Below are 20,480 nucleotides of genomic sequence, written 5' to 3'. Positions count from 1 at the left end.
GTGCAGAAACCATCGGCACTTTCTAGAACGAACTCGGAATCGCTATTGCGACCCCGATCCGGAAAGCTCTCTCCGAGCCCCTCGATACTGACTGCGTAGCAGTCACAGCAAATTTCCAGCCCCAAAACAATCGACTCGGAGCTCTACGGGAGATGTTTCGTATCTCGGGATGCAAAAAGGAGTGCAACACGAGGACTTCCCAGGGGGTCAACCATCCTAGTACTACTCTGGCCCAAGCACGCTTAACTTCGGAGTTTTGATGGGATCCGGGGATTTAGTGCCGGCATTATCGCACCCGTTTCATGTGCTTCGTCCCTCGCCTATGTGCACGTCGCAGCCGGCGCATCAACGTTCGGAGCCTCTTGTCCGTCACGAAACCGTCGGCGCTTTCTCGAACGGTCTCGAAATCCCTATTGCAAGCTCTCTCCGAGCCCTAGCCCGACGATTGCGTATCGGTCACGGCAAGAGCGTGCAGAAACCATCGGCACTTTCTAGAACGAACTCGGAATCGCTATTGCGACCCCAATCCGGAAAGCTCTCTCCGAGCCCCTCGATACTGACAGCGTAGCGGTCACAGCAAATTTCCAGCCCCAAAACAATCGTCTCGGAGCTCTACGGGAGATGTTTCGTATCTCGGGATGCAAAAAGGAGTGCAACACGAGGACTTCCCAGGGCGTCACCCATCCTAGTACTACTCTGGCCCAAGCACGCTTAACTTCGGAGTTTTGATGGGATCCGGGGATTTAGTGCTGGCATTATCGCACCCGTTTCGTGTGCTTCGTCCCTCGCCTATGTGCACGTCGCAGCCGGCGCATCAACGTCCGGAGCCTCTTGTCCGTCACGAAACCATCGGCGCTTTCTCGAACGGTCTCGAAATCCCTATTGCAAGCTCTCTCCGAGCCCTAGCCCGACGACTGCGTATCGGTCACGGCAAGCACGTGCACAAACCATCGGCACTATCTAGAACGAACTCGGAATCGCAATTGCCACCCCAATCCGGAAAGCTCTCTCCGAGCCCCTCGATACTGACTGCGTAGTGGTCACAGCAAATTTCCAGCCCCAAAACAATCGTCTCGGAGCTCTACGGGAGTTGTTTCGTATCTCGGGATGCAAAAAGGAGTGCAACACGAGGACTTCCCAGGGTTCACCCATCCTAGTACTACTCTGGCCCAAGCACGCTTAACTTCGGAGTTTTGATGGGATCCGGGGATTTCGTGCTGGCATTATCGCACCTGTTTCGCGTACTCCGTCCCTCGCCTATGTCCACGTCGCAGTCGGCGCATCAACGTCCGGAGCCTCTTGTCCGTCACGAAACCGTCGGCGCTTTCTCGAATGGTCTCGAAATCCCTATTGCTAGCTCTCTCCGAGCCCTAGCCCGACGACTGCGTATCGGTCACGGCAAGCGCGTGCCGAAACCATCGGCACTATCTAGAACGAACTCGGAATCGCTATTGCGACCCCAATCCGGAAAGCTCTCTACGAGCCCCTCGATACTGACTGCATAGCGGTCACAACAAATTTCCAACCGCAAAACAATCGTCTCGGAGCTCTACTGGAGATGTTTCGTATCTCGGGATGCAAAAAGGAGTGCAACACGAGGACTTCCCAAGGGGTCACCCATCCTAGTACTACTCTGGCCCAAGCACGCTTAACTTCGGAGTTTTGATGGGATCCGGGGATTTAGTGCTGGCATTATCACACCCGTTTCGCGTGCTTCGTCCCTCGCCTATGTGCACGTCGCAGCCGGCGCATCAACGTCCGGAGCCTCTTGCCCGTCACGAAACCATCGGCGCTTTCTCGAACGGTCTCGAAATCCCAATTGCAAGGTCTCTCCGAGCCCTAGCCCGACGACTGCGTATCGGTCACGGCAAGCAAGTGCAGAAACCATCGGCACTATCTAGAACGAACTCGGAATCGCAATTGCGACCCCAATCCGGAAAGCTCTCTCCGAGCCCCTCGATACTGACTGCGTAGTGGTCACTGCAAATTTCCAGCCCCAAAACAATCGTCTCGGAGCTCTACGGGAGTTGTTTCGTATCTCGGGATGCAAAAAGGAGTGCAACACGAGGACTTCCCAGGGGTCACCCATCCTAGTACTACTCTGGCCCAAGCGCGCTTACTTTCGGAGATTTGATGGGATCCGAGGATTTAGTGCTGGCGTTATCGCACCCGTTTCACGTGCTTCGTCCCTCGCCTATGTGCACGTCGCAGTCGGCGCATCAACGTCCGGAGCCTCTTGTCCGTCACGAAACCGTCGGCGCTTTCTCGAACGGTCTCGAAATCCCTATTGCAAGCTCTCTCCGAGCCCTAGCCCGATGACTGCGTATCGGTCACGGCAAGCGCGTGCAGAAACCATCGGCACTTTCTAGAACGAACTCGGAATCGCTATTGCGACCCCAATCCGGAAAGCTCTCTCCGAGCCCCTCGATACTGACTGCGTAGCGGTCACAGCAAATTTCCAGCCCCAAAACAATCGTCTCGGAGCTCTACGGGAGATGTTTCGTATCCCGGGATGCAAAAAGGAGTGCAACACGAGGACTTCCCAGGGGGTCACCCATCCTAGTACTACTCTGGCCCAAGCACGCTTAACTTCGCAGTTTTGATGGGATCCGGGGATTTAGTGCTAGCATTATCGCACCCGTTTCGCGTGCTTCGTCCCTCGCCTATGTGCCCGTCGCAGTCGGCGCATCAACGTCCGGAGCCTCTTGCCCGTCACGAAACCGTCGGTGCTTTCTCGAACGGTCTCGAAATCCCTATTGCAAGCTCTCTCCGAGCCCTAGCCCGACGACTACGTATCGGTCACGGCAAGCGCGTGCAGAAACCATCGGCACTTTCTAGAACGAACTCGGAATCGCTATTGCGACCCCGATCCGGAAAGCTCTCTCCGAGCCCCTCGATACTGACTGCGTAGCGGTCACAGCAAATTTCCAGCCCCAAAACAATCGTCTCGGAGCTCTATGGGAGATGTTTCGTATCTCGGGATGCAAAAAGGAGTGCAACACGAGGACTTCCCAGGGCGTCACCCATCCTAGTACTACTCTGGCCCAAGCACGCTTAACTTCGGAGTTTTGATGGGATCCGGGGATTTAGTGCTGGCATTATCGCACCCGTTTCGCGTGCTTCGTCCCTCGCCTATGTGCACGTCGCAGCCGGCGCATCAACGTCCGGAGCCTCTTGTCCGTCACGAAACCGTCGGCACTTTCTCGAACGGTCTCGAAATCCCTATTGCAAGCTCTCTCCGAGCCCTAGCCCGACGACTGCGTATCGGTCACGGCAAGCGCATGCAGAAACCATCGGCACTTTCTAGAACGAACTCGGAATCGCAATTGCGACCCCAATCCGAAAGCTCTCTCCGAGCCATTCGATACTGACTGCGTAGCGGTCACAGCAAATTTCCAGCCCCAAAACAATCGTCTCGGAGCTCTACGGGAGTTGTTTCGTATCTCGGGATGCAAAAAGGAGTGCAACACGAGGACGTCCCAGGGGTCACCCATCCTAGTACTACTCTGGCCCAAGCACGCTTAACTTCGCAGTTTTGATGGGATCCGGGGATTTAGTGCTGGCATTATCGCACCCGTTTTGCGTGCTTCGTCCCTCGCCTATGTGCACGTCGCAGTCGGCGCATCAACGTCCGGAGCCTCTTGCCCGACACGAAACCGTCGGCGCTTTCTCGAACGGTCTCGAAATCCCTATTGCAAGCTCTCTCCGAGCCCTAGCCCGACGACTGCGTATCGGTCACGGCAAGCACGTGCACAAACCATCGGCACTATCTAGAACGAACTCGGAATCGCAATTGCCACCCCAATCCGGAAAGCTCTCTCCGAGCCCCTCGATACTGACTGCGTAGTGGTCACAGCAAATTTCCAGCCCCAAAACAATCGTCTCGGAGCTCTACGGGAGTTGTTTCGTATCTCGGGATGCAAAAAGGAGTGCAACACGAGGACTTCCCAGGGTTCACCCATCCTAGTACTACTCTGGCCCAAGCACGCTTAACTTCGGAGTTTTGATGGGATCCGGGGATTTCGTGCTGGCATTATCGCACCTGTTTCGCGTACTCCGTCCCTCGCCTATGTCCACGTCGCAGTCGGCGCATCAACGTCCGGAGCCTCTTGTCCGTCACGAAACCGTCGGCGCTTTCTCGAATGGTCTCGAAATCCCTATTGCTAGCTCTCTCCGAGCCCTAGCCCGACGACTGCGTATCGGTCACGGCAAGCGCGTGCCGAAACCATCGGCACTATCTAGAACGAACTCGGAATCGCTATTGCGACCCCAATCCGGAAAGCTCTCTACGAGCCCCTCGATACTGACTGCATAGCGGTCACAACAAATTTCCAACCGCAAAACAATCGTCTCGGAGCTCTACTGGAGATGTTTCGTATCTCGGGATGCAAAAAGGAGTGCAACACGAGGACTTCCCAAGGGGTCACCCATCCTAGTACTACTCTGGCCCAAGCACGCTTAACTTCGGAGTTTTGATGGGATCCGGGGATTTAGTGCTGGCATTATCACACCCGTTTCGCGTGCTTCGTCCCTCGCCTATGTGCACGTCGCAGCCGGCGCATCAACGTCCGGAGCCTCTTGCCCGTCACGAAACCATCGGCGCTTTCTCGAACGGTCTCGAAATCCCAATTGCAAGGTCTCTCCGAGCCCTAGCCCGACGACTGCGTATCGGTCACGGCAAGCAAGTGCAGAAACCATCGGCACTATCTAGAACGAACTCGGAATCGCAATTGCGACCCCAATCCGGAAAGCTCTCTCCGAGCCCCTCGATACTGACTGCGTAGTGGTCACTGCAAATTTCCAGCCCCAAAACAATCGTCTCGGAGCTCTACGGGAGTTGTTTCGTATCTCGGGATGCAAAAAGGAGTGCAACACGAGGACTTCCCAGGGGTCACCCATCCTAGTACTACTCTGGCCCAAGCGCGCTTACTTTCGGAGATTTGATGGGATCCGAGGATTTAGTGCTGGCGTTATCGCACCCGTTTCACGTGCTTCGTCCCTCGCCTATGTGCACGTCGCAGTCGGCGCATCAACGTCCGGAGCCTCTTGTCCGTCACGAAACCGTCGGCGCTTTCTCGAACGGTCTCGAAATCCCTATTGCAAGCTCTCTCCGAGCCCTAGCCCGATGACTGCGTATCGGTCACGGCAAGCGCGTGCAGAAACCATCGGCACTTTCTAGAACGAACTCGGAATCGCTATTGCGACCCCAATCCGGAAAGCTCTCTCCGAGCCCCTCGATACTGACTGCGTAGCGGTCACAGCAAATTTCCAGCCCCAAAACAATCGTCTCGGAGCTCTACGGGAGATGTTTCGTATCCCGGGATGCAAAAAGGAGTGCAACACGAGGACTTCCCAGGGGGTCACCCATCCTAGTACTACTCTGGCCCAAGCACGCTTAACTTCGCAGTTTTGATGGGATCCGGGGATTTAGTGCTAGCATTATCGCACCCGTTTCGCGTGCTTCGTCCCTCGCCTATGTGCCCGTCGCAGTCGGCGCATCAACGTCCGGAGCCTCTTGCCCGTCACGAAACCGTCGGTGCTTTCTCGAACGGTCTCGAAATCCCTATTGCAAGCTCTCTCCGAGCCCTAGCCCGACGACTACGTATCGGTCACGGCAAGCGCGTGCAGAAACCATCGGCACTTTCTAGAACGAACTCGGAATCGCTATTGCGACCCCGATCCGGAAAGCTCTCTCCGAGCCCCTCGATACTGACTGCGTAGCGGTCACAGCAAATTTCCAGCCCCAAAACAATCGTCTCGGAGCTCTATGGGAGATGTTTCGTATCTCGGGATGCAAAAAGGAGTGCAACACGAGGACTTCCCAGGGCGTCACCCATCCTAGTACTACTCTGGCCCAAGCACGCTTAACTTCGGAGTTTTGATGGGATCCGGGGATTTAGTGCTGGCATTATCGCACCCGTTTCGCGTGCTTCGTCCCTCGCCTATGTGCACGTCGCAGCCGGCGCATCAACGTCCGGAGCCTCTTGCCCGTCACGAAACCATCGGCGCTTTCTCGAACGGTCTCGAAATCCCTATTGCAAGGTCTCTCCGAGCCCTAGCCCGACGACTGCGTATCGGTCACGGCAAGCAAGTGCAGAAACCATCGGCACTATCTAGAACGAACTCGGAATCGCAATTGCGACCCCAATCCGGAAAGCTCTCTCCGAGCCCCTCGATACTGACTGCGTAGTGGTCACTGCAAATTTCCAGCCCCAAAACAATCGTCTCGGAGCTCTACGGGAGTTGTTTCGTATCTCGGGATGCAAAAAGGAGTGCAACACGAGGACTTCCCAGGGGTCACCCATCCTAGTACTACTCTGGCCCAAGCGCGCTTACTTTCGGAGATTTGATGGGATCCGAGGATTTAGTGCTGGCGTTATCGCACCCGTTTCACGTGCTTCGTCCCTCGCCTATGTGCACGTCGCAGTCGGCGCATCAACGTCCGGAGCCTCTTGTCCGTCACGAAACCGTCGGCGCTTTCTCGAACGGTCTCGAAATCCCTATTGCAAGCTCTCTCCGAGCCCTAGCCCGATGACTGCGTATCGGTCACGGCAAGCGCGTGCAGAAACCATCGGCACTTTCTAGAACGAACTCGGAATCGCTATTGCGACCCCAATCCGGAAAGCTCTCTCCGAGCCCCTCGATACTGACTGCGTAGCGGTCACAGCAAATTTCCAGCCCCAAAACAATCGTCTCGGAGCTCTACGGGAGATGTTTCGTATCCCGGGATGCAAAAAGGAGTGCAACACGAGGACTTCCCAGGGGGTCACCCATCCTAGTACTACTCTGGCCCAAGCACGCTTAACTTCGCAGTTTTGATGGGATCCGGGGATTTAGTGCTAGCATTATCGCACCCGTTTCGCGTGCTTCGTCCCTCGCCTATGTGCCCGTCGCAGTCGGCGCATCAACGTCCGGAGCCTCTTGCCCGTCACGAAACCGTCGGTGCTTTCTCGAACGGTCTCGAAATCCCTATTGCAAGCTCTCTCCGAGCCCTAGCCCGACGACTACGTATCGGTCACGGCAAGCGCGTGCAGAAACCATCGGCACTTTCTAGAACGAACTCGGAATCGCTATTGCGACCCCGATCCGGAAAGCTCTCTCCGAGCCCCTCGATACTGACTGCGTAGCGGTCACAGCAAATTTCCAGCCCCAAAACAATCGTCTCGGAGCTCTATGGGAGATGTTTCGTATCTCGGGATGCAAAAAGGAGTGCAACACGAGGACTTCCCAGGGCGTCACCCATCCTAGTACTACTCTGGCCCAAGCACGCTTAACTTCGGAGTTTTGATGGGATCCGGGGATTTAGTGCTGGCATTATCGCACCCGTTTCGCGTGCTTCGTCCCTCGCCTATGTGCACGTCGCAGCCGGCGCATCAACGTCCGGAGCCTCTTGTCCGTCACGAAACCGTCGGCACTTTCTCGAACGGTCTCGAAATCCCTATTGCAAGCTCTCTCCGAGCCCTAGCCCGACGACTGCGTATCGGTCACGGCAAGCGCATGCAGAAACCATCGGCACTTTCTAGAACGAACTCGGAATCGCAATTGCGACCCCAATCCGAAAGCTCTCTCTGAGCCATTCGATACTGACTGCGTAGCGGTCACAGCAAATTTCCAGCCCCAAAACAATCGTCTCGGAGCTCTACGGGAGTTGTTTCGTATCTCGGGATGCAAAAAGGAGTGCAACACGAGGACGTCCCAGGGGTCACCCATCCTAGTACTACTCTGGCCCAAGCACGCTTAACTTCGCAGTTTTGATGGGATCCGGGGATTTAGTGCTGGCATTATCGCACCCGTTTTGCGTGCTTCGTCCCTCGCCTATGTGCACGTCGCAGTCGGCGCATCAACGTCCGGAGCCTCTTGCCCGACACGAAACCGTCGGCGCTTTCTCGAACGGTCTCGAAATCCCTATTGCAAGCTCTCTCCGAGCCCTAGCCCGACGACTACGTATCGGTCACGGCAAGCGCGTGCAGAAACCATCGGCACTTTCTAGAACGAACTCGGAATCGCAATTGCGACCCCAATCCGAAAAGCTCTCTCCGAGCCCCTCGAAACTGACTGCGTAGCGGTCATAGCAAATTTCCAGCCCCAAAACAATCGTCTCGGAGCTCTACGGGAGATGTTTCGTATCCCGGGATGCAAAAAGGAGTGCAACACGAGGACTTCCCAAGGGGTCACCCATCCTTGTACTACTCTGGCCCAAGCACGCTTAACTTCGGAGTTTTGATGGGATCCGGGTATTTAGTGCTAGCATTATCGCACCCGTTTCGCGTGCTTCGTCCCTCGCCTATGTGCACGTCGCAGCCGGCGCATCAACATCCGGAGCCTCTTGTCCGTCACGAAACCGTCGGCACTTTCTCGAACGGTCTCGAAATCCCTATTGCAAGCTCTCTCCGAGCCCTAGCCCGATGACTGCGTATCGGTCACGGCAAGCGCGTGCAGAAACCATCGGCACTTTCTAGAACGAACTCGGAATCGCTATTGCGACCCCAATCCGGAAAGCTCTCTCCGAGCCCCTCGATACTGACAGCGTAGCGGTCACAGCAAATTTCCAGCCCCAAAACAATCGTCTCGGAGCACTACGGGAGATGTTTCGTATCTCGGGATGCAAAAAGGAGTGCAACACGAGGACTTCCCAGGGGTCACCCATCCTAGTACTACTCTGGCCCAAGCACGCTTAACTTCAGAGTTTTGATGGGATCCGGGGATTTAGTGCTGGCATTATCGCACCCGTTTCGCGTGCTTCGTCCCTCGCCTATGTGCACGTCGCAGTCGGCGCATCAACGTCCGGAGCCTCTTGCCCGTCACGAAATCGTCGACGCTTTCTCGAACGGTCTCAAAATCCCTATTGCAAGCTCTCTCCGAGCCCTAGCCCGACGACTGCGTATCGGTCACGGCAAGCGCGTGCAGAAACCATCGGCACTTTCTAGAACGAACTCGGAATCGCTATTGCGACCCCAATCCGAAAGCTCTCTCCGAGCCCCTCGATACTGACTGCGTAGCGGTCACAGCAAATTTCCAGCCCCAAAACAATCGTCTCGGAGCTCTACGGGAGATGTTTCGTATCCTGGGATGCAAAAAGGAGTGCAACACGAGGACTTCCCAGGGGGTCACCCATCCTAGTACTACTCTGGCCCAAGCACGCTTAACTTCAGAGTTTTGATGGGATCCAGTGATTTAGTGCTGGCATTATCGCACCCGTTTCACGTGCTTCGTCCCTCGCCTATGTGCACGTCGCAGTCGGCGCATCAAATTCCGGAGCCTCTTGCCCGACACGAAACCGTCGGCGCTTTCTCGAACGGTCTCGAAATCCCTATTGCAAGCTCTCTCCGAGCCCAAGCCCGACGACTGCGTATCGGTCACGGCAAGCGCGTGCAGAAACCATCGGCACTTTCTAGAACGAACTCGGAATCGCTATTGCGACCCCAATCCAGAAAGCTCTCTCCGAGCCCCTCGATACTGACTGCGTAGCGGTCACAGCAAATTTCCAGCCCCAAAACAATCGTCTCGGAGCTCTAAGGGAGATGTTTCGTATCTCGGGATGCAAAAAGGAGAGCAACACGAGGACTTCCCAGGGGGTCACCCATCCTAGTACTACTCTGGCCCAAGCACGCTTAACTTCGGAGTTTTGATGGGATCCGGGGATTTAGTGCTGGCATTATCACACCCGTTTCGCGTGCTTCGTCCCTCACCTATGTGCACATCGCAGCCGGCGCATCAACGTCCGGAGCCTCTTGCCCGTCACGATACCGTCGGCGCTTTCTCGAACGGTCTCGAAATCCCTATTGCAAGCTCTCTCCGAGCCCTAGCCCGACGATTGCGTATCGGTCACGGCAAGCGCGTGCAGAAACCATCGGCACTTTCTAGAACGAACTCGGAATTGCTATTGCGACCCCAATCCGGAAAGCTCTCTCCGAGCCCCTCGAAACTGACTTCGTAGCGGTCATAGCAAATTTCCAGCCCCAAAACAATCGTCTCGGAGCTCTACGGGAGATGTTTCGTATCTCGGGATGCAAAAAGGAGTGCAACACGAGGACTTCCCAGGGGGACACCCATCCTTGTACTACTCTGGCCCAAGCACGCTTAACTTCGGAGTTTTGATGGGATCCGGGGATTTAGTGCTGGCATTATCGCACCCGTTTCGCGTGCTTCGTTCCTCGCCTATGTGCACGTCACAGCCGGCGCATCAACGTCCGGAGCCTCTTGCCCGTCACGAAACCGTCGGCGCTTTCTCGAACGGTTTCGAAATCCCTATTGCAAGCTCTCTCCGAGCCCTAACCCGACAACTGCGTATCGGTCACGGCAAGCGCGTGCAGAAACCATCGGCACTTTCTAGAACGAACTCGGAATCGCTATTGCGACCCCAATTCGGAAAGCTCTCTCCGAGCCATTCGATACTGACTGCGTAGCGGTCACAGCAAATTTCCAGCCCCAAAACAATCGTCTCGGAGCTCTATGGGAGATGTTTCGTATCTCGGGATGCAAAAAGTAGTGCAACACGAGGACTTCCCAGGGGTCACCCATCCTAGTACTACTCTGGCCCAAGCACGCTTAACTTCGCAGTTTTGATGGGATCCGGGGATTTAGTGCTGGCATTATCGCACCCGTTTCGCGTGCTTCGTCCCTAGCCTATGTGCACGTCCCAGTCGGCGCATCAACGTCCGGAGCCTCTTGTCCGTCACGAAACCGTCGGCGCTTTCTCGAACGGTCTCGAAATCCCTATTGGAAGCTCTCTCCGAGTCCTATCCCGACGACTGCGTATCGGTCACGGCAAGCGCGTGCAGAAACCATCGGCACTTTCTAGAACGAACTCGGAATCGCAATTGCGACCCCAATCCGAAAAACTCTCTCCGAGCCCCTCGAAACTGACTGCGTAGCGGTCATAGCAAATTTCCAGCCCCAAAACAATCGTCTCGGAGCTCTACGGGAGATGATTCGTATCCCGGGATGCAAAAAGGAGTGCAACACGAGGACTTCCCAAGGGGTCACCCATCCTTGTACTACTCTGGCCCAAGCACGCTTAAATTCGGAGTTTTGATGGGATCCGGGTATTTAGTGCTGGCATTATCGCACCCGTTTCGCGTGCTTCGTCCCTCGCCTATGTGCACGTCGCAGCCGGCGCATGAACATCCGGAGCCTCTTGTCCGTCACGAAACCGTCAGCACTTTCTCGAACGGTCTCGAAATCCCTATTGGAAGCTCTCTCCGAGCCCTAGCCCGACGACTGCGTATCGGTCACGGCAAGCGCGTGCAGAAACCATCGGCACTTTCGAGAATGAACTCGGAATCGCAATTGCGACCCCAATCGGAAAAGCTCTCTCCGAGCCCCTCGAAACTGACTGCGTAGCGGTCATAGCAAATTTCCAGCCCCAAAACAATCGTCTCGGAGCTCTACGGGAGATGTTTCGTATCTCGGGATGCAAAAAGGAGTGCAACACGAGGACTTCCCAGGGGGTCACCCATCCTTGTACTACTCGGGCCCAAGCACGCTTAACTTCGGAGTTTTGATGGGATCCGGGGATTTAGTGCTGGCATTATCGCACCCGTTTCGCGTGCTTCGTCCCTCGCCTATGTGCACGTCGCAGCCGGCGCATCAACGTCCGGAGCCTCTTGCCCGTCACGAAACCGTCGGCGCTTTCTCGAACGGTCTCGAAATCCCTATTGCAAGCTCTATCCGAGCCCTAGCCCGACGACTGCGTATCGGTCACGGCAAGCGTGTGCAGAAACCATCGGCACTTTCTAGAACGAACTCGGAATCGCTATTGCGACCCCAATCCAGAAAGCTCTCTCCGAGCCCCTCGATACTGACTGCGTAGCGGTCACAGCAAATTTCCAGCCCCAAAACAATCGTCTCGGAGCTCTAAGGGAGATGTTTCGTATCTCGGGATGCAAAAAGGAGTGCAACACGAGGACTTCCCAAGGGGTCACCCATCCTAGTACTACTCTGGCCCAAGCACGCTTAACTTCGGAGTTTTGATGGGATCCGGGGATTTAGTGCTGGCATTATCACACCCGTTTCGTGTGCTTCGTCCCTCACCTATGTGCACATCGCAGCCGGCGCATCAACGTCCGGAGCCTCTTGCCCGTCACGATACCGTCGGCGCTTTCTCGAACGGTCTCGAAATCCCTATTGCAAGCTCTCTCCGAGCCCTAGCCCGACGATTGCGTATCGGTCACGGCAAGCGCGTGCAGAAACCATCGGCACTTTCTTGAACGAACTCGGAATTGCTATTGCGACCCCAATCCGGAAAGCTCTCTCCGAGCCCCTCGAAACTGACTTCGTAGCGGTCATAGCAAATTTCCAGCCCCAAAACAATCGTCTCGGAGCTCTACGGGAGATGTTTCGTATCTCGGGATGCAAAAAGGAGTGCAACACGAGGACTTCCCAGGGGGACACCCATCCTTGTACTACTCTGGCCCAAGCACGCTTAACTTCGGAGTTTTGATGGGATCCGGGGATTTAGTGCTGGCATTATCGCACCCGTTTCGCGTGCTTCGTTCCTCGCCTATGTGCACGTCACAGCCGGCGCATCAACGTCCGGAGCCTCTTGCCCGTCACGAAACCGTCGGCGCTTTCTCGAACGGTTTCGAAATCCCTATTGCAAGCTCTCTCCGAGCCCTAGCCCGACGACTGCGTATCGGTCACGGCAAGCGCGTGCAGAAACCATCGGCACTTTCTAGAACGAACTCGGAATCGCTATTGCGACCCCAATCCTGAAAGCTCTCTCCGAGCCATTCGATACTGACTGCGTAGCGGTCATAGCAAATTTCCAGCCCCAAAACAATCGTCTCGGAGCTCTATGGGAGATGTTTCGTATCTCGGGATGCAAAAAGGAGTGCAACACGAGGACTTCCCAGGGGTCACCCATCCTAGTACTACTCTGGCCCAAGCACGCTTAACTTCGCAGTTTTGATGGGATCCGGGGATTTAGTGCTGGCATTATCGCACCCGTTTCGCGTGCTTCGTCCCTAGCCTATGTGCACGTCGCAGTCGGCGCATCAACGTCCGGAGCCTCTTGTCCGTCACGAAACCGTCGGCGCTTTCTCGAACGGTCTCGAAATCCCTATTGGAAGCTCTCTCCGAGCCCTATCCCGACGACTGCGTATCGGTCACGGCAAGCGCGTGCAGAAACCATCGGCACTTTCTAGAACGAACTCGGAATCGCTATTGCGACCCCAATCCGAAAGCTCTCTCCGAGCCCCTCGATACTGACTGCGTAGCGGTCACAGCAAATTTCCAGCCCCAAAACAATCGTCTCGGAGCTCTACGGGAGATGTTTCGTATCCAGGGATGCAAAAAGGAGTGCAACACGAGGACTTCCCAGGGGGTCACCCATCCTAGTACTACTCTGGCCCAAGCACGCTTAACTTCAGAGTTTTGATGGGATCCGGGGATTTAGTGCTGGCATTATCGCACCCGTTTCGCGTGTGCTTCGTCCCTCGCCTATGTGCACGTCGTAGTCGGCGCATCAACGTCCGGAGCCTCTTGCCCGTCACGAAACCGTCGGCGCTTTCTCGAACGGTCTCGAAATCCCTATTGCAAGCTCTCTCTGAGCCCCTCGATACTGACTGCGTAGCGGTCACAGCAAATTTCCATCCCCAAAACAATCGTCTCGGAGCTCTATGGGAGATGTTTCGTATCTCGGGATGCAAAAAGGAAACACGAGGACTTCCTAGGGCGTCACCCATCCTAGTACTACTCTGGCCCAAGCACGCTTAACTTCGGAGTTTTGATGGGATCCGGGGATTTAGTGCTGGCATTATCGCACCCGTTTCGCGTGCTTCGTCCCTCGCCTATGTGCACGTCGCAGCCGGCGCATCAACGTCTGGAGCCTCTTGTCCGTCACGAAACCGTCGGCACTTTCTCGAACGGTCTCGAAATCCCTATTGCAAGCTCTCTCCGAGCCCTAGCCCGACGACTACGTATCGGTCACGGCAAGCGCGTGCAGAAACCATCGGCACTTTCTAGAACGAACTCGGAATCGCTATTGCGACCCCAATCCGGAAAGCTCTCTCCGAGCCATTCGATACTGACTGCGTAGCGGTCACAGCAAATTTCCAGCCCCAAAACAATCGTCTCGGAGCTCTATGGGAGATGTTTCGTATCTCGGGATGCAAAAAGGAGTGCAACACGAGGACTTCCCAGGGGTCACCCATCCTAGTACTACTCTGGCCCAAGCACGCTTAACTTCGCAGTTTTGATGGGATCCGGGGATTTAGTGCTGGCATTATCGCACCCGTTTCGCGTGCTTCGTCCCTAGCCTATGTGCACGTCGCAGTCGGCGCATCAACGTCCGGAGCCTCTTGTCCGTCACGAAACCGTCGGCGCTTTCTCGAACGGTCTCGAAATCCCTATTGGAAGCTCTCTCCGAGCCCTATCCCGACGACTGCTTATCGGTCACGGCAAGCGCGTGCAGAAACCATCGGCACTTTCTAGAACGAACTCAGAATCGCTATTGCGACCCCAATCCGAAAGCTCTCTCCGAGCCCCTCGATACTGACTGCGTAGCGGTCACAGCAAATTTCCAGCCCCAAAACAATCGTCTCGGAGCTCTACGGGAGATGTTTCGTATCCTGGGATGCAAAAAGGAGTGCAACACGAGGACTTCCCAGGGGGTCACCGATCCTAGTACTACTCTGGCCCAAGCACGCTTAACTTCAGAGTTTTGATGGGATCCGGGGATTTAGTGCTGGCATTATCGCACCCGTTTCGCGTGCTTCGTCCCTCGCCTATGTGCACGTCGCAGTCGGCGCATCAACGTCCAGAGCCTCTTGCCCGTCACGAAACCGTCGGCGCTTTCTCGAACGGTCTCGAAATCCCTATTGCAAGCTCTCTCCGAGCCCCTCGATACTGACTGCGTAGCAGGCACAGCAAATTTCCAGCCCCAAAACAATCGTCTCGGAGCTCTATGGGAGATGTTTCGTATCTCGGGATGCAAAAAGGAAACACGAGGACTTCCCAGGGCGTCACCCATCCTAGTACTACTCTGGCCCAAGCACGCTTAACTTCGGAGTTTTGATGGGATCCGGGGATTTAGTGTTGGCATTATCGCACCCGTTTCGCGTGCTTCGTCCCTCGCCTATGTGCACGTCGCAGCCGGCGCATCAACGTCTGGAGCCTCTTGTCCGTCACGAAACCGTCGGCACTTTCTCGAACGGTCTCGAAATCCCTATTGCAAGCTCTCTCCGAGCCCTAGCCCGACGACTGCGTATCGGTCACGGCAAGCGCGTGCAGAAACCATCGGCACTTTCTAGAACGAACTCGGAATCGCTATTGCGACCCCAATCCGGAAAGCTCTCTCCGAGCCATTCGATACTGACTGCGTAGCGGGCACAGCAAATTTCCAGCCCCAAAACAATCGTCTCGGAGCTCTATGGGAGATGTTTCGTATCTCGGGATGCAAAAAGGAGTGCAACACGAGGACTTCCCAGGGGTCACCCATCCTAGTACTACTCTGGCCCAAGCACGCTTAACTTCGTAGTTTTGATGGGATCCGGGGACTTAGTGCTGGCATTATCGCACCCGTTTCGCGTGCTTCGTCCCTAGCCTATGTGCACATCGCAGTCGGCGCATCAACGTCCGGAGCCTCTTGTCCGTCACGAAACCGTCGGCGCTTTCTCTAACGGTCTCGAAATCCCTATTGGAAGCTCTCTCCGAGCCCTATCCCGACGACTGCGTATCGGTCACGGCAAGCGCGTGCAGAAACCATCGGCACTTTCTAGAACGAACTCGGAATCGCTATTGCGACCCCAATCCGAAAGCTCTCTCCGAGCCCCTCGATACTGACTGCGTAGCGGTCACAGCAAATTTCCAGCCCCAAAACAATCGTCTCGGAGCTCTACGGGAGATGTTTCGTATCCCGGGATGCAAAAAGGAGTGCAACACGAGGACTTCCCAAGGGGTCACCCATCCTAGTACTACTCTGGCCCAAGCACGCTTAACTTCAGAGTTTTGATGGGATCCAGTGATTTAGTGCTGGCATTATCGCACCCGTTTCACGTGCTTCGTCCCTCGCCTATGTGCACGTCGCAGTCGGCGCATCAAATTCCGGAGCCTCTTGCCCGACACGAAACCGTCGGCGCTTTCTCGAACGGTCTCGAAATCCCTATTGGAAGCTCTCTCCGAGCCCTAGCCCGACGACTGCGTATCGGTCACGGCTAGCGCGTGCAGAAACCATCGGCACTTTCTAGAACGAACTCGGAATCGCTATTGCGACCCCGATCCGGAAAGCTCTCTCCGAGCCCCTCGATACTGACTGCGTAGCGGTCACAGCAAATTTCCAGCCCCAAAACAATCGTCTCGGACCTCTACGGGAGATGTTTCGTATCTCGGGATGCAAAAAGGAGTGCAACACGAGGACTTCCCAGTGGGTCAACCATCCTAGTACTACTCTGGCCCAAGCACGCTTAACTTCGGAGTTTTGATGGGATCCGGGGATTTAGTGCTGGCATTATCGCACCCGTTTCGCGTGCTTCGTCCCTCGCCTATGTGCACGTCGCAGTCGGCGCATCAACGTCCGGAGCCTCTTGCCCGTCACGAAACCGTCGGCGCTTTCTCGAACGGTCTCGAAATCCCTATTGCAAGCTCTCTCCGAGCCCTAGCCCGACGACTACGTATCGGTCACGGCTAGCGCGTGCAGAAACCATCGGCACTTTCTAGAACGAATTCGGAATCGCTATTGCGACCCCAATCCGGAAAGCTCTCTCCGAGCACCTCGATACTGACTGCGTAGCGGTCACAGCAAATTTCCAGCCCCAAAACAATCGTCTCGGAGCACTACGGGAGATGTTTCGTATCTCGGGATGCAAAAAGGAGTGCAACACGAGGACTTCCCAGGGGTCACCCATCCTAGTACTACTCTGGCCCAAGCACGCTTAACTTCGGAGTTTTGATGGGATCCGGGGATTTAGTGCTGGCATTATCGCACCCGTTTCGCGTGCTTCGTCCCTCGCCTATGTGCACGTCGCAGTCGGCGCATCAACGTCCGGAGCCTCTTGCCCGTCACGAAACCGTCGGCGCTTTCTCGAACGGTCTCGAAATCCCTATTGCAAGCTCTCTCCGAGCCCTAGCCCGACGACTGCGTATCGGTCACGGCAAGCGCGTGCAGAAACCATCGGCACTTTCTAGAACGAACTTGGAATCGCTATTGCGACCCCAATCCGAAAGCTCTCTCCGAGCCCCTCGATACTGACTGCGTAGCGGTCACAGCAAATTTCCAGCCCCAAAACAATCGTCTCGGAGCTCTACGGGAGATGTTTCGTAACCTGGGATGCAAAAAGGAGAGCAACACGAGGACTTCCCAGGGGGTCACCCATCCTAGTACTACTCTGGCCCAAGCACGCTTAACTTCAGAGTTTTGATGGGATCCAGTGATTTAGTGCTGGCATTATCGCACCCGTTTCACGTGCTTCGTCCCTCGCCTATGTGCACGTCGCAGTCGGCGCATCAAATTCCGAAGCCTCTTGCCCGACACGAAACCGTCGGCGCTTTCTCGAACGGTCTCGAAATCCCTATTGCAAGCTCTCTCCGAGCCCTAGCCCGACGACTGCGTATCGGTCACGGCAAGCGCGTGCAGAAACCATCGGCACTTTCTAAAACGAACTCGGAATCGCTATTGCGACCCCGATCCGGAAAGCTCTCTCCGAGCCCCTCGATACTGACTGCGTAGCGGTCACAGCAAATTTCCATCCCCAAAACAATCGTCTCGGAGCTCTACGGGAGATGTTTCGTATCCCGGGATGCAAAAAGGAGTGCAACACGAGGACTTCCCAGGGGGTCACCCATCCTAATACTAATTTGGCCCAAGCACGCTTAACTTCGGAGTTTTGATGGGATCCGGGGATTTAGTGCTGGCATTATCGCACACGTTTCGCGTGCCCCGTCACTCGCCTATGTGCACGTCGCAGTCGGCGCATCAACATCCGGAGCCTCTTGTCCGTCACGAAACAGTCGGCGCTTTCTCGAATGGTCTCGAAATCCCTATTGCAAGCTCTCTCCGAGCCCTAGCCCGACGACTGTGTATCGGTCACGGCAAGCGCGTGCAGAAACCATCGGCACTATCTAGAACGAACTCGGAATCGCTATTGCGACCCCAATCCGGAAAGCTCTCTCTGAGCCCCTCGATACTGACTGCGTAGCGGTCACAGCAAATTTCCAGCCCCAAAACAATCGTCTCGGAGCTCTACGGGAGATGTTTCGTATCTCGGGATGCAAAAAGGAGTGCAACACGAGGACTTCCCAAGGGGTCACCCATCCTAGTACCACTCTGGCCCAAGCACGCTTAACTTCGGAGTTTTGATGGGATCCGGGGATTTAGTGCTGGCATTATCGCACCCGTTTTGCGTGCTTCGTCCCTCGCCTATGTGCACGTCGCAGCCGGCGCATCAACGTCCGGAGCCTCTTGTCCGTCACGAAATCGTCGGCACTTTCTAGAACGGTCGCGAAATCCCTATTGCAAGCTCTCTCCGAGCCATAGCCCGACGACTGGGTATCTGTCACGGCAAGCGCGTGCAGAAACCATTGGCACTTTCTAGAACGAACTCGGAATCGCTATTGCGACCCCAATCCGGAAAGCTCTCTACGAGCCCCTCGATACTAACTGCGTAGCTGTCACAGCAAATTTCCAGCCCCAAAACAATCGTCTCGGAGCTCTACGGGAGATGTTTCGTATCTCGGGATGCAAAAAGGAGTGCAACACGAGGAATTCCCAGGGGTCACCCATCCTAGTACTACTCTGGCCCAAGCACGCTTAACTTCGGAGTTTTGATGGGATCCGGGGATTTAGTGCTGGCATTATCGCACCCGTTTTGCGTGCTTCGTCCCTCGCCTATATGCACGTCGCAGTCGGCGCATCAACGTCCGGAGCCTCTTGTCCGTCACGAAACCGTCGGCGCTTTCTTGAACGGTCTCGAAATCCCTATTGGAAGCTCTCTCCGAGCCCCAGCCCGACGACTGCGTATCGGTCGCGGCAAGCGCGTGCAGAAACCATCGGCACTTTCTAGAACGAACTCGGAATCGCAATTGCGACCCCAATCCGAAAAGCTCTCTCCGAGCCACTCGAAACTGACTGCGTAGCGGTCATAGCAAATTTCCAGCCCCAAAACAATCGTCTCGGAGCTCTACGGGAGATGTTTCGTATCCCGGGATGCAAAAAGGAGTGCAACACGAGGACTTCCCAGGGGGTCACCCATCCTTGTACTACTCCGGCCCAAGCACGCTTAACTTCGGAGTTTTGATGGGATCCGGGGATTTAGTGCTGGCATTATCGCACCCGTTTCGCGTGCTTCGTCCCTCGCCTATGTGCACGTCGCAGCCGGCGCATCAACGTCCGGAGCCTCTTGCCCGTCACGAAACCGTCGGCGCTTTCTCGAACGGTTTCGAAATCCCTATTGCAAGCTCTCTCCGAGCCCTAGCCCGACGACTGCGTATCGGTCACGGCAAGCGCGTGCAGAAACCATCGGCACTTTCTAGAACGAACTCGGAATCGCTATTGCGACCCCAATACGGAAAGCTCTCTCCGAGCCCCTCGAAACTGATTGCGTAGCGGTCATAGCAAATTTCCAGCCCAAAACAATCGTCTCGGAGCTCTACGGGAGATGTTTCGAATCCCGGGATGCAAAAAGGAGTGCAACACGAGGACTTCCCAGGGGGTCACCCATCCTAGTACTACTCTGGCCCAAGCACGCTTAACTTCGGAGTTTTGATGGGATCCGGAGATTTAGTGCTGGCATTATCACACTCGTTTCGCGTGCTTCGTCCCTCGCCTATGTGCACGTCGTAGTCGGCGCATCAACGTCCGGAGCCTCTTGTCCGTCGCGAAACCGTCGGCGCTTTCTCGAACGGTCTCGAAATCCCTATTGGAAGCTCTCTCCGAGCCCTAGCCCGACGACTGCGTATCGGTCACGGCAAGCGCGTGCAGAAACCATCGGCACTTTCGAGAACGAACTCGGAATCGCAATTGCGACCCCAATCCGGAAAGCTCTCTCCGGGCCCCTCGATACTGACTGCGTAGCGGTCACAGCAAATTTCCAGCCCCAAAACAATCGTCTCGGAGCACTACGGGAGATGTTTCGTATCTCGGGATGCAAAAAGGAGTGCAACACGAGGACTTCCCAGGGGTCACCCATCCTAGTACTACTCTGGCCCAAGCACGCTTAACTTCGGAGTTTTGATGGGATCCGGGGATTTAGTGCTGGCATTATCGCACCCGTTTCGCGTGCTTCGTCCCTCGCCTATGTGCACGTCGCAGTCGGCGCATCAAATTCCGGAGCCTCTTGCCCGACACGAAACCGTCGGCGCTTTCTCGAACGGTCTCGAAATCCCTATTGAAAGCTCTCTCCGAGCCCTAGCCCGACGACTGCGTATCGGTCACGGCTAGCGCGTGCAGAAACCATCGGCACTTTCTAGAACGAACTCGGAATCGCTATTGCGACCCCAATCCGAAAAGCTCTCTCCGAGCCCCTCGAAACTGACTGCGTAGCGGT

General features: G+C 55.6%; 26 non-coding genes and 18 pseudogenes across 26 annotated transcripts; all 44 read right to left on the bottom strand.

The window, feature by feature from the left end:
* Positions 1–178: 178 nt before the first annotated feature.
* LOC135600011 (5S ribosomal RNA) lies at positions 179–297 on the bottom strand. Its single transcript, XR_010482346.1, has one exon. It is a non-coding gene; the product is annotated as a 5S ribosomal RNA (ribosomal RNA).
* A 350-nt stretch (positions 298–647) lies between these two features.
* Positions 648–766, bottom strand: LOC135600627 (5S ribosomal RNA). The gene has a single exon (XR_010482946.1). It is a non-coding gene; the product is annotated as a 5S ribosomal RNA (ribosomal RNA).
* A 350-nt stretch (positions 767–1,116) lies between these two features.
* LOC135602163 (5S ribosomal RNA) lies at positions 1,117–1,234 on the bottom strand (annotated as a pseudogene).
* Positions 1,235–1,584: 350 nt separating this feature from the next.
* Positions 1,585–1,703, bottom strand: LOC135599838 (5S ribosomal RNA). Its single transcript, XR_010482180.1, has one exon. It is a non-coding gene; the product is annotated as a 5S ribosomal RNA (ribosomal RNA).
* Positions 1,704–2,053: 350 nt separating this feature from the next.
* On the bottom strand, positions 2,054–2,171 carry LOC135604067 (5S ribosomal RNA; annotated as a pseudogene).
* Positions 2,172–2,521: 350 nt separating this feature from the next.
* On the bottom strand, positions 2,522–2,640 carry LOC135601741 (5S ribosomal RNA; annotated as a pseudogene).
* A 350-nt stretch (positions 2,641–2,990) lies between these two features.
* LOC135600626 (5S ribosomal RNA) lies at positions 2,991–3,109 on the bottom strand. Its single transcript, XR_010482945.1, has one exon. It is a non-coding gene; the product is annotated as a 5S ribosomal RNA (ribosomal RNA).
* A 349-nt stretch (positions 3,110–3,458) lies between these two features.
* LOC135603776 (5S ribosomal RNA) lies at positions 3,459–3,576 on the bottom strand (annotated as a pseudogene).
* Positions 3,577–3,926: 350 nt separating this feature from the next.
* On the bottom strand, positions 3,927–4,044 carry LOC135602162 (5S ribosomal RNA; annotated as a pseudogene).
* Positions 4,045–4,394: 350 nt separating this feature from the next.
* LOC135599837 (5S ribosomal RNA) lies at positions 4,395–4,513 on the bottom strand. Its single transcript, XR_010482179.1, has one exon. It is a non-coding gene; the product is annotated as a 5S ribosomal RNA (ribosomal RNA).
* Positions 4,514–4,863: 350 nt separating this feature from the next.
* On the bottom strand, positions 4,864–4,981 carry LOC135604066 (5S ribosomal RNA; annotated as a pseudogene).
* A 350-nt stretch (positions 4,982–5,331) lies between these two features.
* Positions 5,332–5,450, bottom strand: LOC135601740 (5S ribosomal RNA; annotated as a pseudogene).
* Positions 5,451–5,800: 350 nt separating this feature from the next.
* Positions 5,801–5,919, bottom strand: LOC135600625 (5S ribosomal RNA). Its single transcript, XR_010482944.1, has one exon. It is a non-coding gene; the product is annotated as a 5S ribosomal RNA (ribosomal RNA).
* A 350-nt stretch (positions 5,920–6,269) lies between these two features.
* Positions 6,270–6,387, bottom strand: LOC135604065 (5S ribosomal RNA; annotated as a pseudogene).
* Positions 6,388–6,737: 350 nt separating this feature from the next.
* On the bottom strand, positions 6,738–6,856 carry LOC135601739 (5S ribosomal RNA; annotated as a pseudogene).
* A 350-nt stretch (positions 6,857–7,206) lies between these two features.
* LOC135600624 (5S ribosomal RNA) lies at positions 7,207–7,325 on the bottom strand. Its single transcript, XR_010482943.1, has one exon. It is a non-coding gene; the product is annotated as a 5S ribosomal RNA (ribosomal RNA).
* A 349-nt stretch (positions 7,326–7,674) lies between these two features.
* LOC135603775 (5S ribosomal RNA) lies at positions 7,675–7,792 on the bottom strand (annotated as a pseudogene).
* Positions 7,793–8,142: 350 nt separating this feature from the next.
* On the bottom strand, positions 8,143–8,261 carry LOC135602131 (5S ribosomal RNA; annotated as a pseudogene).
* Positions 8,262–8,611: 350 nt separating this feature from the next.
* Positions 8,612–8,729, bottom strand: LOC135601088 (5S ribosomal RNA). Its single transcript, XR_010483392.1, has one exon. It is a non-coding gene; the product is annotated as a 5S ribosomal RNA (ribosomal RNA).
* Positions 8,730–9,078: 349 nt separating this feature from the next.
* LOC135599780 (5S ribosomal RNA) lies at positions 9,079–9,197 on the bottom strand. The gene has a single exon (XR_010482123.1). It is a non-coding gene; the product is annotated as a 5S ribosomal RNA (ribosomal RNA).
* Positions 9,198–9,547: 350 nt separating this feature from the next.
* Positions 9,548–9,666, bottom strand: LOC135600340 (5S ribosomal RNA). The gene has a single exon (XR_010482663.1). It is a non-coding gene; the product is annotated as a 5S ribosomal RNA (ribosomal RNA).
* A 350-nt stretch (positions 9,667–10,016) lies between these two features.
* Positions 10,017–10,135, bottom strand: LOC135600709 (5S ribosomal RNA). The gene has a single exon (XR_010483024.1). It is a non-coding gene; the product is annotated as a 5S ribosomal RNA (ribosomal RNA).
* Positions 10,136–10,485: 350 nt separating this feature from the next.
* Positions 10,486–10,603, bottom strand: LOC135603322 (5S ribosomal RNA; annotated as a pseudogene).
* Positions 10,604–10,953: 350 nt separating this feature from the next.
* LOC135600919 (5S ribosomal RNA) lies at positions 10,954–11,072 on the bottom strand. The gene has a single exon (XR_010483229.1). It is a non-coding gene; the product is annotated as a 5S ribosomal RNA (ribosomal RNA).
* Positions 11,073–11,422: 350 nt separating this feature from the next.
* On the bottom strand, positions 11,423–11,541 carry LOC135600472 (5S ribosomal RNA). The gene has a single exon (XR_010482793.1). It is a non-coding gene; the product is annotated as a 5S ribosomal RNA (ribosomal RNA).
* Positions 11,542–11,891: 350 nt separating this feature from the next.
* LOC135599836 (5S ribosomal RNA) lies at positions 11,892–12,010 on the bottom strand. Its single transcript, XR_010482178.1, has one exon. It is a non-coding gene; the product is annotated as a 5S ribosomal RNA (ribosomal RNA).
* Positions 12,011–12,360: 350 nt separating this feature from the next.
* LOC135600707 (5S ribosomal RNA) lies at positions 12,361–12,479 on the bottom strand. The gene has a single exon (XR_010483023.1). It is a non-coding gene; the product is annotated as a 5S ribosomal RNA (ribosomal RNA).
* Positions 12,480–12,829: 350 nt separating this feature from the next.
* On the bottom strand, positions 12,830–12,947 carry LOC135602389 (5S ribosomal RNA; annotated as a pseudogene).
* A 349-nt stretch (positions 12,948–13,296) lies between these two features.
* Positions 13,297–13,415, bottom strand: LOC135599925 (5S ribosomal RNA). The gene has a single exon (XR_010482263.1). It is a non-coding gene; the product is annotated as a 5S ribosomal RNA (ribosomal RNA).
* A 233-nt stretch (positions 13,416–13,648) lies between these two features.
* On the bottom strand, positions 13,649–13,767 carry LOC135604242 (5S ribosomal RNA; annotated as a pseudogene).
* A 350-nt stretch (positions 13,768–14,117) lies between these two features.
* On the bottom strand, positions 14,118–14,235 carry LOC135602388 (5S ribosomal RNA; annotated as a pseudogene).
* Positions 14,236–14,584: 349 nt separating this feature from the next.
* On the bottom strand, positions 14,585–14,703 carry LOC135601658 (5S ribosomal RNA; annotated as a pseudogene).
* Positions 14,704–14,934: 231 nt separating this feature from the next.
* LOC135604481 (5S ribosomal RNA) lies at positions 14,935–15,053 on the bottom strand (annotated as a pseudogene).
* Positions 15,054–15,403: 350 nt separating this feature from the next.
* On the bottom strand, positions 15,404–15,521 carry LOC135602706 (5S ribosomal RNA; annotated as a pseudogene).
* A 349-nt stretch (positions 15,522–15,870) lies between these two features.
* LOC135599920 (5S ribosomal RNA) lies at positions 15,871–15,989 on the bottom strand. Its single transcript, XR_010482258.1, has one exon. It is a non-coding gene; the product is annotated as a 5S ribosomal RNA (ribosomal RNA).
* A 350-nt stretch (positions 15,990–16,339) lies between these two features.
* On the bottom strand, positions 16,340–16,458 carry LOC135600526 (5S ribosomal RNA). Its single transcript, XR_010482846.1, has one exon. It is a non-coding gene; the product is annotated as a 5S ribosomal RNA (ribosomal RNA).
* A 350-nt stretch (positions 16,459–16,808) lies between these two features.
* LOC135600448 (5S ribosomal RNA) lies at positions 16,809–16,926 on the bottom strand. Its single transcript, XR_010482769.1, has one exon. It is a non-coding gene; the product is annotated as a 5S ribosomal RNA (ribosomal RNA).
* Positions 16,927–17,275: 349 nt separating this feature from the next.
* Positions 17,276–17,394, bottom strand: LOC135600430 (5S ribosomal RNA). Its single transcript, XR_010482751.1, has one exon. It is a non-coding gene; the product is annotated as a 5S ribosomal RNA (ribosomal RNA).
* A 350-nt stretch (positions 17,395–17,744) lies between these two features.
* Positions 17,745–17,863, bottom strand: LOC135601563 (5S ribosomal RNA). The gene has a single exon (XR_010483853.1). It is a non-coding gene; the product is annotated as a 5S ribosomal RNA (ribosomal RNA).
* A 350-nt stretch (positions 17,864–18,213) lies between these two features.
* On the bottom strand, positions 18,214–18,332 carry LOC135600092 (5S ribosomal RNA). Its single transcript, XR_010482424.1, has one exon. It is a non-coding gene; the product is annotated as a 5S ribosomal RNA (ribosomal RNA).
* Positions 18,333–18,682: 350 nt separating this feature from the next.
* LOC135600497 (5S ribosomal RNA) lies at positions 18,683–18,800 on the bottom strand. Its single transcript, XR_010482818.1, has one exon. It is a non-coding gene; the product is annotated as a 5S ribosomal RNA (ribosomal RNA).
* Positions 18,801–19,150: 350 nt separating this feature from the next.
* LOC135600311 (5S ribosomal RNA) lies at positions 19,151–19,269 on the bottom strand. The gene has a single exon (XR_010482636.1). It is a non-coding gene; the product is annotated as a 5S ribosomal RNA (ribosomal RNA).
* A 349-nt stretch (positions 19,270–19,618) lies between these two features.
* Positions 19,619–19,737, bottom strand: LOC135602814 (5S ribosomal RNA). Its single transcript, XR_010484029.1, has one exon. It is a non-coding gene; the product is annotated as a 5S ribosomal RNA (ribosomal RNA).
* A 350-nt stretch (positions 19,738–20,087) lies between these two features.
* On the bottom strand, positions 20,088–20,205 carry LOC135600447 (5S ribosomal RNA). The gene has a single exon (XR_010482768.1). It is a non-coding gene; the product is annotated as a 5S ribosomal RNA (ribosomal RNA).
* Positions 20,206–20,480: the final 275 nt, after the last annotated feature.

This window comes from Musa acuminata, chromosome BXJ2-1, assembly GCF_036884655.1.
Source record: "Musa acuminata AAA Group cultivar baxijiao chromosome BXJ2-1, Cavendish_Baxijiao_AAA, whole genome shotgun sequence".
NCBI classification, from domain to species: Eukaryota; Viridiplantae; Streptophyta; class Magnoliopsida; order Zingiberales; family Musaceae; genus Musa; species Musa acuminata.
Note: the sequence above shows the minus strand (reverse complement) of the source record. Positions and strands in the feature narration are given on the sequence as shown.